Here is a 14,241-nt window from a genome sequence, read left to right on the forward strand (position 1 = left end):
GCGCTCGTTTGCCAGACAGTCAGTTGATTGAAAAGATGCCTGAAAGGATTCTGAGCCATTTAAAAAAAAAAAAAAAAAAAAAAAAAAATCATTAGCAACACGTGTGCCTTAAGGTTTTTTTTTTTTTTTTTTTTTTTTTTTTTTTTTGGGCTGAAGAGAGAACAAATCCTTCACGTGCAATTTGGTGATGTGAACGTAATCACAGAGTACAAAGACTCAAATCTGCATGATATTCGGAGGATCACAATGCTGTTTTCAGTGCCCGTGCCATCGAACAAAACTCCCCGAATGGACGCTATTAATGTCAGTCCTCATGAATATTGTAGATGTTACAGGGTCGGGCAATACGGCCGTCAAATAATATCACCGATACTTCGGGGTACGAGATGGAATTCTTGACGACGAGACAAAAATACTGAAAAAATGTAAATCATTTCAAGAACGTACGATAGCAGCAAAGTATTCAACAAAACTCACGGCCTGATGGTCTTCGGTGGAGAACAGCGACCGTGATATTTTTTTTTTTTTTTTTTTTTCAGTTTAAAGATGGACGCTGGACAGAATCACTGAGGTTTCACTTTGGGTCTAAATCTATTCGAAACTAATTATTTAGAAAAATAACCCGGGGTGACGCGCCACGCTGTAACATAACACGTCGTCGTGTTATTTCATACGAGCGTTCGCTATTCTGGCCGATTAATGAGCTTCCTGTCGACGTCGTTGTCGCACTTTGAAATCAAATCAATAAGTAATAATGCCGCGCCTAAAAAAAAAAAAAAAAAAAAATTCAAAAGAAAACTTTGGAAACGGGCTAACGGGCGGCGGGGTCTGGGTGCAATATTTGGCACCCTTCACAAGAGAGCCGCCTGTTTGATACTGTGCCATGCGGGAGCTGGATTATTAAGCCTTTGAGTCACTGTGAACCGAATTTTGATTTTGTGTTGAAGGATCTGGCTGAAGACGCTGTTTTACATCGCATATTGATCATTCGCTACAGACTCCTCCAACAAACAGCGATCGCTGAGTGAGAAGAAAAAAAAAAAAAAAAAGAAGTTGATGGATCAAGGTTTTTGGAATTTATCCATGAGCCAAATGTGAAGTGGTGCGTTGGGGCTGCAGCTGCCATTGGCAGACGGGGAAATGTTGCAAGTATCGTACCACAGGCTAAGGGTTATCATAATATATCATGAAAAATGATTACACGCAAGTCGTAACCCCCCCCCCCCCCCAAAAAAAAATAATCCCGTTCAGCACTCGTTTTCTTTACTTGTTTTCAAGTAAACAATTTTTTGTTGTTGTTGTAAATGGCAGCTCTGACAGTCTGCCGTGCGATTGTCGAGTTAGTGAGCCCGTTGCTAATCACCAATTATCATTCTGACTCAAACGCACAAAGAGAAACGAGACCGCAGTTCACACGCGGCTCATGAAATCTGAGCGGCGAGCTCAGGAGGAGCGGCGGCGTGATCGGCAGAGAGGTCAGCTTCCAGCGGAACAGGCGTTCGCAGGCGTGGAGTAGCAATAAAAAGAGGTGCCCTTTCTCTCAATAACAGGTCAACGCTGCAAAAAAAACCAACAAAAAAAACACGCATCTCACCGGATGAAAATAATGTTATCGCGGTGTAAAATGTGGCTGGCCTTTTTTTTTTTTTTTTGTATGAATGGATCATCTAGTTGTTGCGAGGAAATGTCACTGCTGTTTTTAACGCGCGTCTTTTGTCTGTATTTGAGTTACTTTTTAACGAGACACAAGGAACACGTCAATAAAACATCCACCTTAGGGCTGTAGAAGTCGTATTTTTTTAGCAGCGGGTGTCTGGATTGAGAACATCTCATTTCCGGCATCAACACTGCAGCTCAGTCTTTGCTTGCCATGACTTCACATCTTAAGATCTCCTAATGTGAGATTGTACATTTATTATTAAACGTTACGGACTGGTTTTCTACCTCTGACTTCTTCTGGTGCTATGCCGGTCGGGGTGCGCGCGGTGGCTGTGGCTCAGATGGTAGGCAGACGGCAGTGAATGTAAGGATGGGTGGTTCGGTCCACGTGCTGAAGACGGTCCTGACGGCGATGGTTGAAAGAGACGCAGAAACTGTGAAGATGAAAGTCTGGTTTAAAAACAAATACCGGTTTTGGTCTCTTTCACTTAAGAAGTCTAGATTATTTTATTTATATATATATATATATATATATATATATATATATATATATATATATTTTACATTAGATTTGGCTATTTGTTTTTTTTCTCTGGGTCATTCTCCTGGTTTGAAGAGGATGAAAGCTGGACACCTGACTTAAAGATGGCATCCCAAACAAGGAGCTGAGAGAAGCTAAAGCGGGACGCTGAGGGGAACCGGAGAGTCAGGTGGTAATCCTCCCGCAGCGTACATTATACGGAGCGGTTCGATCATTTGTTCATATTAAAACGTTGAAGTAAGCAACGTTAAGATTTAAAGCCAAGGTAGATTGCAGGAAGTGTATGACCTGGGTAATATTTTGACATTGTTTTCAATTTTCCTCACAAGTGTGTGTGGCTAGAAGAAGGTCAATCTATATTTCCAGCTCCAGCGTATTAGGAGGAGGATTTGGCCCCAGGACTCGTTGCTCCACTTCTCATGGACTCAAGCGGCGAAGGAAGGAAATCCTGCCGGCTGCAACCGACGTGAAAAGTATGAAACAAGTCATGGGTCCAAAAAAAAAAGAAGAAAGAAAAAAGAAGGGTTTTCACAGAGTTCCCCATCAGCAGGATCCATGGCTGAGATATGGATTTCTATTAGTGCCATACAGGGTTTGTGATAGAAATGACAGAAAACAGATTGCGGTCCGAAGCAGCGAAATAATGCGTTAAAGAAAGGTTTACCTCGCCGTCCAGCGCGTTCCACGACGCTTTTTCATCGAATGAAAACAAACACTGTAAATAGCTATTTTCCGAGTTTCGCTTCTTACGTCTCATCTTTCTTTTTTTCCGTTTCTAGAAGGGCGCTGCTGAATTTACAAAGAAATACTTTCCACTCATCATTCATAACACATCCACTTGATCTGATTTCATATTGTTCTTTCCTTAGGTCTGTAGTATGAAACTACTACCGCGGAATACCAAAGGCCTCGGGTCCAAAGTGAAAAGTCCCATTAATAAAGAAGAGATTACTTTCACTTGCTGTCAAGGCCCTGTGCTGCTAAAGGATTGATGCTCTCACATTAAATCAGCCCCTTGAAAGGTCCTTCTAAAACTGTATGAGTGCCAACTGTAGAGGTAATTTTTTTTTTCTCTATTATGTTTCACTTTCAGGCCATGTTCAGAGGTATTATGAAGACATTGATATCGGGATTTTGCTCTGTTTTTTTGTTGTTTTGGTCATTTTTTTTTTTTTTTTTTTTTTTTTTTTTCAAAAACCGTATTTGTCGTCTTTTTCTTTTTTTTCCCGAGCAAGTTTTTCCACTTTTTCTTTCCTCCTTTCTTTCTTTTTCTTTCTCCATTTCCCTCCTCGGAGCCACAGGGTTTGTTGTTCACTTTTTGTTGTCTGAGCCATCATTCAAAATGCAGGGCTTTCTTCTGACAGGCACTGGAGCAAGGAAATGAGAAATGACTTACACAGTTTAGCTCCTCTTCATTTTCACTTGGCTTATTATTATCAAACGCGCGCACACACACACACACACACACACACACACAATACGCGCGCACACACACACACACACACACACACACACACACACACACACACACACACACACACACACACACACACACACACACTGCGCGCTCTTTCACAGATGATTAGTGAAGTCTCCTCAGCGAAAAGACACCTAAATCTGTAAAGTGGTGAGAGGTTTTTTGTCAATGTCCACAGTCCATGACGTACAGTACATTTAGTCGACTTTGACACTGCGGAGAGCGATGGCCCCTGCACATCACTAATTAGCTGTCATTCATAATTGATTAAAGTCCGAAGGTAAATAATAAATGGAAATTGAGTTTTATTTGAGGTGTCTCGTCAACCGCATTTACCTAATGCGGGACTGGTGACTGGGTGTAAACACGGCTGCATAATTACAAATTAATGTTCGCATCAGATTTAGTTAATCAAGTTAAAAGGGCAAATAGAGGCTGGAGGTGTCGCTGGGCTTTGGTGGAGGAGGGTTTTTTTTTTTGTTTGTTTGTTTTTTTCTGAAGTAATTCAAAATTCCGGTCATGAGAAAACGATGCACCAGGGTCTTGTTCTTGTTCTGAAGGAAGCCACTGAGCCACCCCTTCAGTCTTTTCTGGGATCTTTTACTTCTGTCCGAGAGGAACACAAAGTTCAAGTCATTCTATTCTAGTCTCGAGTAATTTCCCTCTCACTTTCTTCCCCGAGGTGGAATGTCTGCCCTGCTTTTGGTCGTAAAATAAATGAACGAATCGGCCGTGATGTCCGTCGATTAGCGCGCACGACGATGATTACCTTGGTTTTACTGAAGTCGAGAACAATTAGTCAATCGATCGATCAGATGATCGTCTGAAAACTTAATCGCAGATCTTGTGATAATTAAAATGAATCTCTTCAAAAATGACTCGAATCAAACCAAGCTTCTGCCTCTAATTTGTAAGACGTTGAGAGGAAGGTTTGTTGTGTTTATTCATCCAGATGCTGCACTTTACTTGAATATTTCCAATTAATGCTCCTTCACACTTCTGGAAACTCAAGAGAGGACTTACTGCCTCCGTCACTTTGATTTTACAAACAAAACATGATCATCTTACAAAATATTCTGCATTATTATTGATAAAAGGCAGTGCATCATTACAGCGGTATTTTGGATTCTGTGGCCGATCAGATTCGACTCGGGCTCTGCTGGGATTTACACTCGGTCCCCATGTACTAATAGAAATGATTAAGCTGTTCCACAACACAACAAGAGGACCGCTGCAGTGCTTAAAATTCATATTTTTGAAATTGTTATGCATGATAATGGCTGGAGGCAAATAAATGATTATCTTGTGCAAAAAAAAATGAAATGAAATAACACTAGAAGGGAATGAGAACTGCTAACGGTCCATTTTTGCAGGTACTGCTCAATCCAACTTTAACTGCTAAATAATACCAAAAAAAAAAAATTGTACATTGTTGTATTACTACTTTTACTAAAGTAAAGAATCTGAATACCGATGATGGTCAGATAAAACAAAACTTAAAGATGATCTGGTGATTAATCAGTCATGATAAATACACACAATTATGCAGTTTATCAGCTTCTCTTGAGGACAAATCTAATACAAATTTTAGTGGCTGCTTTTATTTTGAAGGTTTTGCTACCTCCCTTAAAATACAGTCGGTTCTTCTGTTAAAAAATAAATGAAGCTAACACTAATGGCCTTTTATTTTGAAGGGGGACTTTGCCGTCTTAAATTAAAGTTTGAGTTCTTGTGTATAAAAAAAAAACAAGCTAATACTATGGGCTGCTTTTATTTTGAAGGGGGCTTTGCTGTCTTAAATTACAGTCTGAGTTGTGATATAAAAACTCAAGCCAACACTTTTAGTAGCTTTGATTTTGAAAGGGGCTGTCCTGGCTTAGTTATGTTGCAGTGCGAGTTGCGGTTGGCTCATGCTGGACAACTTTTCTTTGGTGGTATTGACCCTGCGCGTGTGCATTTTAGTCGAGCACTCTATGCAAGCAGTTTTAGTAATCACTACCAGCCAGCCACCGGCCTCTTCTTGCATTTTGGATGTCTGCGTGTCTCCATTGTGTATGCGCATATTGTGAGGAGTGTGCTCTTCGAGTCAGAAAAAAAAGCCATCGATGCAGTCCTCAGAAGTAGCACATCATTAATAACGGAGGGACCTTTGAAGATCCTGCATAAATGTCTAATTAGGTTTGGTAACCTTTAGGAAACTCAAGTGGGTGAATACTAAACAGGCCCGGAGATCTTGCACTGCATGGCAAACTAAGCACTCAACATGTGGGAGAGAGCGCTGACATTGAGGAGGTTTGTTCCCCTGCCAGAAAGGGCATGCAATTTAAGCCACATTACAAGTGCGTCTGAACTCATTGGCCAATTTGGGGCCAATGTATCCTAGTTAACCATCCTGTGTACCCGCGTCATCATGGAGGTGGAACAAAAAAAACAAAAAAAAAATGCCATGTTCCTTTTTTTTTTTTTGACCTGCCCTTCAAGCTGTGTGGATCATTGTTCTGCATAACTGTGACAAGCGTGTGTGGCATTTAACAGACCTTTTAGACGGACTATTTGAGCCCACCAGCCATGTTCACAGGGATCCGGTGTTAGAATGATGTGACCTAAAATATACGACGGTGAAAAAAGAAGGAGGAAAAAAAAGAACAAAAAAAAAAAGAAGGAAAAAAAAGCACCCGAGCTGGTTTACACCGCAGTGTCCTTGTCTCAGTCTAATAACACGTGTATTAAGAGAGATGACAGCATGTAACAATAAAAACACTGCCATGTGCTGTTTTAATACACCCCGCCTCCTGCTGACAGTGTTGCTGGCACTTAAGCTGCAGCAGAAATCTCAGGCTCAAATGCTGCTGTCTCGCTTCCACTTTTCCAATTTTTTTTTTTCATGACAGATTTTCTCGAAAATGAACACCCAAAAAAAAAAAAAAAAATCCTCTCAAACAAATGGACGTGAAAGTAAGGAGACATTATTTGCACTTAGAAGTATGTGCAGCGAAGCATGTTAAGCAATGAAAATTGACTTGGAAAATTTGAATGGACAAAATCAGTGTGTGTTAATGGCACGTCATCTCGAAGCCATGTAGTGACAAAAGATGCCTAAAAATTGAAATAGCATCATGGCCTGACGCATGTTCAGACGGCTCCTTAAGATACAGGAGAGAGCAGAACTCGAACATAAACGGTCACTTATTCAAGAAGTTGTAAGAGATTTCAAAAGCTGCGATAACCAGTATCTGTGAGGGGATGGGTCACGACCATCAAACCGTCCGAAAAAAATACAAAATAAATCAAGTCGTTTATGCAGCTATCATCTTCCTCACTGGCACTGGGGAGCGGCTGCGTTACTACTCGGTGCCAGACGGTGGCGGTACCGCACCTGAGAGCCGTTTGCCCCGACGACCGGCAAATAACACAAGGCGGCAAAGAAGAACACGTTGCTGCAAAAAGGCTCTGGCAAAAGCGCGAACGGCTCTGCGAGATTAGATGCGATGGGGCAAAGCGGCGGAAAAACACAACGCCGACGACAGCCGACAAAACGTCGCGTCCGGGACTCCTTCAAAAAGAAGAAACAAAAAAGGAGGCGCGGCGCGATCTCATCCACGAACAATCGATGGCTGGCTAGTAAATCACACTCGACAACGGAAAAAAAAAAAAAAAAAATGTACAAAACCCATCACTTTTGGTTTCGCTCCCATTTTTTCTTAAATTGAAAAAAAAAAAAAAAAAAATCAAATCTGAGATGACTTCTGTGCGCGCACACAAAGTTTATGTCCCCCACATTCTGCTCACAAACTTCTCCGCCTGTGAGCACTTCCTCTCTGCCAAGATAATCCATCCACCTGACAGGTGTGGCACATCCAGATGCTAATTAAACAGCGTGATTATTGCACAGCTGTGTCTTGGACTGATCATAATAAAAGGGACACTCCAAAATGTTCAGTTTATCTTGTCGTTTTTTTTTTGTTGTTGTTGTTGTTTTTACAGTATTGAGCATAATCAGACATGTACACATGGCTACAGGTATATGTTAAAGACGTCTTTCGGATTTTTCCTTTAAACCGACACAGAAAAATTTGTATTGATTGTAGATGTTGGATTTGCGGGGGGTGGGGTTGGGGGGGGAAACAAAAACAGCCCTCATAAGATTTTATTATTTTTTTTTGCCCTGTAACTTTGAACAGATTTCATGCGCTGCACGCGCTCTGAAAATAAACGCAGACTGTCCTGGTCGTGATACCTCGCACTCCTTCCTATATAGCACCATAAACATACGCATCCCAAGACATACATCACAGGCACATGCACTCAAACATATTTATTAAATGCGCCCACAGATACGCAAAGCATGCGCACACACACACACACACACACACACACGCACACGCACACACACAGGGATGTCAGAGCTCAGTGTAAAATCAGAGGGGCTGTTAATGGAGGCGGACAGCTTGGCTGCTGTTTCATCAAAGTGCAGAGGAAATGCAGATCTGTGTCCTGCAGGATGCTGGGAATTGGATCAGCTTCCTTCTGTCTGCTGAATTTGAAACACATACCAGCAGGGATTAGACAGCCTTTACCACCGTACAGCGACTTTCTAATGGCCGTCCAACGGGAAATATTTACTCACCGCTCGCATGTGTTGATGCGCCCATCAGGAGCCCCAAACTTGTCCCCCGGCCAGATAGCTTTATTTGGCTGCCAGCTATGTGGCAACCCAGAGGATGTTTTCCTTATTTGATTGATACAAGAAACCCTGCGTGGCTCCGACTTTTCTTTGGTAAGCGGCTGGTTTATGATACGAGCAGCAATGCGCAACAAACTAATGTCGCCGACTAATGTGGCGTTTACTGTATGTTTACTCGTGTTGGGTGATATGAAGACACGTAACGGGAAACGATACGAACTGGTCGGCCGTCACGGATTTGCTGTGTGTGTTCTGAGGTATCCATCCCACTGGGCACGTTGCAAACTAATGAGCAGGACTTCTTTAAGGTGGTATTCAAATTATTATTTTTTTTTAAGTGTTTAATTCACTTAATTGGCCAAAATAGATATCAATGACTTCTTCATTTACAGATGGCAGTTTAAGAAAATGTATTATATCGCTGTAAATATATGCTGTTGCGCGTGTTTTCTTACATACACGGTCATGGCTCTGAAAAATACGTTGTCTGAACATTATTTTGTCTCTGAAAAGGAATAATAGTCATGGAAGAAAACATACACAATATATGGGCTACACACACACAAACAACAGCAGCTGGGCACTGGCTCACAGTAAAAGCCAGATTTACACCAAACGTGGTTGATAAACAGCGGCCACCGACACCGTTATTTACTCGCAGAGCAGGCGGTGATCTGATAGCAAGCATACACAAACTATACACAAACATTATACAACAGCAGCTTTGCACTGGCCGTGATGAAAGCCAGATTTTTTTTTTAAATAACTTGACGATAAGGACATCGATCACTGACACAATCAGTATTCACAGGCAAAGCAAGGGCATCGGATCATCCAGCTGACTCTAAAGCGACTGACAAACAAACAATAATTGAATAATGTGCAGTTTAGCCGACCGGCATTTTTGATATACTTTTTTCAATTTAATTTAATTTATTCGTTGTAGAGACTATCGATTGTCTTTTTTTTTTTTTACATTAACAAACCAATAAAAGTTAAATAAAATTTAAAAAAAATTGTTAAAGTTATATTTGTGGACTTGCAGATGCTCTACCATCCACCAGAGGGTGCTGCAGCGCCCTGCGCGCACCGGCTCCCAGCGGCTTCGGTCAACGGGGACTTCGTTCAACTAATGTAATGTATTTAAAAGTACATCGTACGATCTTTCCCGAAACTGGCTAAACCTGGTGCCTAAACTTGACCAAACTGTTACCATGACGACAGCGGTTTTGGCACGCCGATACCCGTCGTCGATAATGGCCGTCTGAGCCGACCAGGAGGCGGAGGAGGGAGAGCCCCCCCCCCCCCCCCCCCCACTGGTCACATCTTTGGACCCCGTGACAACTGATCACCAGCTCAAAACATTGTTTCATCACCTTGATACTTCAGAACTTCTCATCACTTTTATGGGGGAATTTCTGTACACACGATTTTAAACTGAATACGTGCTTCAAAAGTCTACTACTACTACAACAACAACAACAACAACAACGCTGCATTAGCTCTGTTTGGAGTCTCGGAGGCGTCAGCTGCGGATTTTCATAAACTCGACATCTGTGGTCGGTGATGACAATACTTTGTGCCGCACTACCCTCCCAAATCCCAAATAAATCTATTTGGATTGCTGTTAGCGGAGTTTTACAACAGTTTGTTTATAGGAGGTCGAACAGGGATCGGACTGACATCAAACCTCGGTGACATCGATACGTAGAACAGCTGCGCGTGTCTTCCCTGCGACTTGAGGAATCTATATTTCATACATAAAATAAATTAAACGCGCTCAAAAGGCAGAGATGAAGGGGAGGATTACCGGTTCAATATGATTTCACATTCAGTCAGTGCCAGAAGTCGTGACTTGAACTTTACAGACACCTTCATCAATGAGGAAGAATTTTTTTTATTTTAAACAATATTAAAATATTAAAAAATACAGCGAAAGATACTGAGGCTACAGATCCTCACATTTAAGCTGCCGGAGCTGGTATATGTTAATGCATATTTAAATAATGTATGAATTGATACTGAGTCAGATTCCTCAGCTCATAAGCTGCTCAGCATGGGCAAAGCAAAAATGCTACTCTAGGTTTGCTGGGAACTATTTGCCTTTTTTTTCTTTTTTCTTCATAAAACATGACGCTTCATCAGCTAATATTTTTTTCCATCATGACACTACGTAATATTATCGTTGCTTCTGCTTCTACTCTACTACCGAATATGAAAAGTATAATCTTTCAACTTTTTTTTATCTAGAAAAAAAGGAATTCTATAATTAAAATATAACACAACTCCTCGGCTCAACCCTCTTTCACCCCGTAGGGGGTAAAAAAAAAAAAAAAAAAAAAAAAAAATCAATGGAAAACCATTTTTATGCAAATTACCAAATATCTATTCTTTCTTCATTGTTGCTTTCCCGCCCCCACAACTTCATCAGCGGGAAGATGACTAGCTCGCAGTTAAATAATAATAATAAAGCTGGAGGAGAAGAGGCTGTTTACAGTCTAAAGTTTTAAATAACATTAATACTGCATAAACGTTCAACACATTAATCTAATTAACAAACCATAAAATGCAAAGAGAGACACAAGCTATTTGGAAGAATGATTTTTTTTTTTTTTTTTTTTTTCATGTGCCTTGTATCGCTGACTACGTTGTGCTTTCTTGTATATTCATGTGACAAAGAAGGAGAAGGAATTTTTTTTGGGGGGGAACAACGAATATATATTTGTATAAATATATAATTTCTGTGTTTAGAAAAAAACAAACAAACAAAAAAACACTAAAATTTACTCAGACGGTGATTAAATGTCTTTCAAGTTTCCTATTGGTGGGTGGGGGGAGGGGGGGCGTGGAGGAGGGATGAGAGGGGGGGGGCGGGAGAGTGACGGGGGGCGGGAGGCAGTTATTTGTGGCGCTGCGGAGCTGCAGCTCTATTTGGATTTAATTTTAACCTCTAATTACCCTGGAGAAGAGGAGCTTTACTTTACAGCAGCTACCTATTTAGTGTGTGCATCAACACCGAAACACAAGTTTAGACTCGATGCCATTCTAGGTGTCAAAACAAGGTATTTACAAAGACTAAATGCCGGCGCCACGGCAGTTCCATCACAGTGGAGGAACAATCTGCCAGATGTTTTGTCATTAGGCATCAAAGGCGGCGCGGTTCGTCTCAACCATTCAACAAGGACGGGTGGGGGGGGTTACGCCAGCGTTTAAACAAATCACTTTTTAAAGGCTGATGTTATTTGAGCGGGATCCACGTCGGCCCTCGGGAACCGCGCACGCACTTTTTTTATTTTATTTTTATTTTTTTTATTTTTTTTATTGCTTCCCGCAATCTGTCGGCGGCGTCCTCTCGTTTCAAGGTGAAGGTCAGGAGAAAAAAAAACCCACAAAAAAACCCCACAAAAAAAAAAAGCTACTTAGAAAACAGCTCAAATATATCCCACCGACTGCAGCTGCGAATCCAAAGTTTTATAAATGAATATAATCGAGAAGCACTTGAAACGCCGTTCGGTACTCCCACGCCGATCTTCATTGTGCGTCGCTCTCTCTCTCCCTCTCTCTCCTGAGAACTACAAAGAGAAGGTGTCAACTGGTTTTGCCGTACTGATGGAGCCGGGGGTCTACGGAGACCTCTAATTTTCTGAGTGAACGGTCCCAGAAAGGGCTAATGATATGTTAATGCTGAATGGCAGACATTAGGGAGGCCAAATGACGGCAATCCCAATTACCTCAGAGGGACGTTGCCTAGTGTGTGTGTGTGTGTGTGTGTGTGTGTGGTTTTTTTTTGGTGTCACGCAAACAAACTCTGTAAATACAAACAAACGTGCGGAACACCGGCTGAAAGGACTCCGGGGCGGCTGACAAAAAAATGTCACCGATCTGACAGAAGGATCGAGGAATTGAAGACCATGCAACTCGTACACGAACAATGACTACGCCTCCGCACTTTGTTTAGCTGCGGGAACAAACAAACAAACAAACAAACAAATTACGAAAAACTGAAAAATAAAACCGCTGCACCTCGCTGCGGAGAGACATTTGCATCTTTCGTTTCCTTTGAGAACAATTACGCCGATGCAGCTCTTACCTTTCCAAAAACAAAACAAAAAATGTCACCAAAAAAAACTTTTTTTTTGTTTTTTTTTTCTCCATTTGTTTGTCCTTTCATAACTTTTCCCACAGTCTGGCAGGAATACGGGGATGTCGTCATGTTTCCTTCGGCAGCGGTAGCGGCGCTGGGTGGAAGCAGTGGGAGGAGGGTTGTAGCTCTGAACGGCACCAGATTGAAATATGCCGCCGCACATTTTTTTTTTTTTTTTTGGTTGAATTCCCAAGCTTCCCCACTTGTACACACGGTTTCCCCCCTCGTGTGTTGTTTACCTGTGTCTGTTAGTGTGTATGTGTTCCTGTTTGGCTAGGCTTTAGCTGCAGATTACTTCCCCCTCTCCACCCCCCCCCCCCCAACCCCCCAACCCCCCCCTCCAGTGTGTGCAGCATATGGCCATTGTGATGGAGGGTAAAAGGAAATGACAGGCCATTTGAAGATGCTCTAGTCCCCCACGTCATGAATAATGCAGAGGGTGCATGGAGCAGGTTTCTCAGCGCGAGCTTCAAAGTTTATCGGCCTCCCCCCCCTCCCCCCTCCTCCCCCCCATCTGTCTCCCCGGGAGAGAGACTATAGTGCTGCGGGGAGATTAGACCGACACTGAGCAGGGACCTGGTCAAACTCAATTAAATACAACCAGGATAATTCCATCCTCTCATTGTGCCATTCGGTTTTATTAGAAAATACCCGGCGTGCGCACACCTTGAAATGACAATAGAAAGGGAAAACAGCCCGTGAATTATTAAGCAGGGAAGTTGACTGCGCGCTCAGTTGCTCCATGTACGCGTATGCAAATCAGCGGACAGCGGAAGACATGATCGATGAATATTTTCATTAATTATGTCGGGCAAACACTCCAGAGAAAGAAAACGCCGGGATAAAAGTATCATCGGATTCGAACTAGTCCCGGACTCCGTTTTAGTTTTTTAGTTTTTTATTTTCTCCGCAGATATCAGCTGCAGCACGTCGCGCGGAAAGATTTAAAACGTACGAAAACGCACAGAAGTGTTGTTAAATCTTTGTTGATGGCTTTTAATAGTCCCATTGATAGATGATTTATGACTCATCCTGATTTGAATGTGTAATTGAGCTGAAGAGAACTTGGGGAAAAAAAACAACCCCAAACACCTTCGGTAAACCTCGCCGTTTGTTTAAATATGCATGTTTCCTTCCGCGGCTTCCAGTCTTTTGAGATCTAATTAGCCCCGGAGCCCCCCCCCCCCCCCCCGCCACCCCACCCCGCTGATGGGACATGTAAGCCTACGGAAACACTTCCCCTCCGCCGAGGCCGTTGTAGCATGTAACTATTTTCCATGTCTACATGATAAACAAACACTTATGCCACCCACACGTTCAGCGCTATATCAAGCCAGGCTTGGCTAATGATGATAAACCTGCGTAAAAGTACAAAGCGCTTCTAATTAGGCCTGTGTCGATTATGGATCATTAATGCTGATGTTGCCCTGACATGTTTTTGCCAATCATCACTGGAGAGGGCTTCACTGAATCATTTTCTAATTATTTTTAATTTATCATTGTGCTGATGCTCCGAGTGGGTTCGCACCGGCTCCACGGTCACACGTTTAAACGGCTGGACACCGGTGAAAACCGGTAGAGGGGGAGGGGGGGAGGAAGTGGGGTGGGGGGGGGGCAGACAGTGGACTGTCCAGTTGCTCTTACTGTATTTTGTATGAGACTTTGCACCAAAAGATTTTTTTTTTTTCTTTCAACTGTCCGAGGCCAAAGAAACGCGATGATGTCATGATGTTGTA

Source organism: Embiotoca jacksoni, unplaced genomic scaffold (assembly GCF_022577435.1).
Source record: "Embiotoca jacksoni isolate LCO1_2020_lvr unplaced genomic scaffold, fEmbJac1.0.p SCAF_25, whole genome shotgun sequence".
Classification (NCBI taxonomy): Eukaryota; Metazoa; Chordata; class Actinopteri; family Embiotocidae; genus Embiotoca; species Embiotoca jacksoni.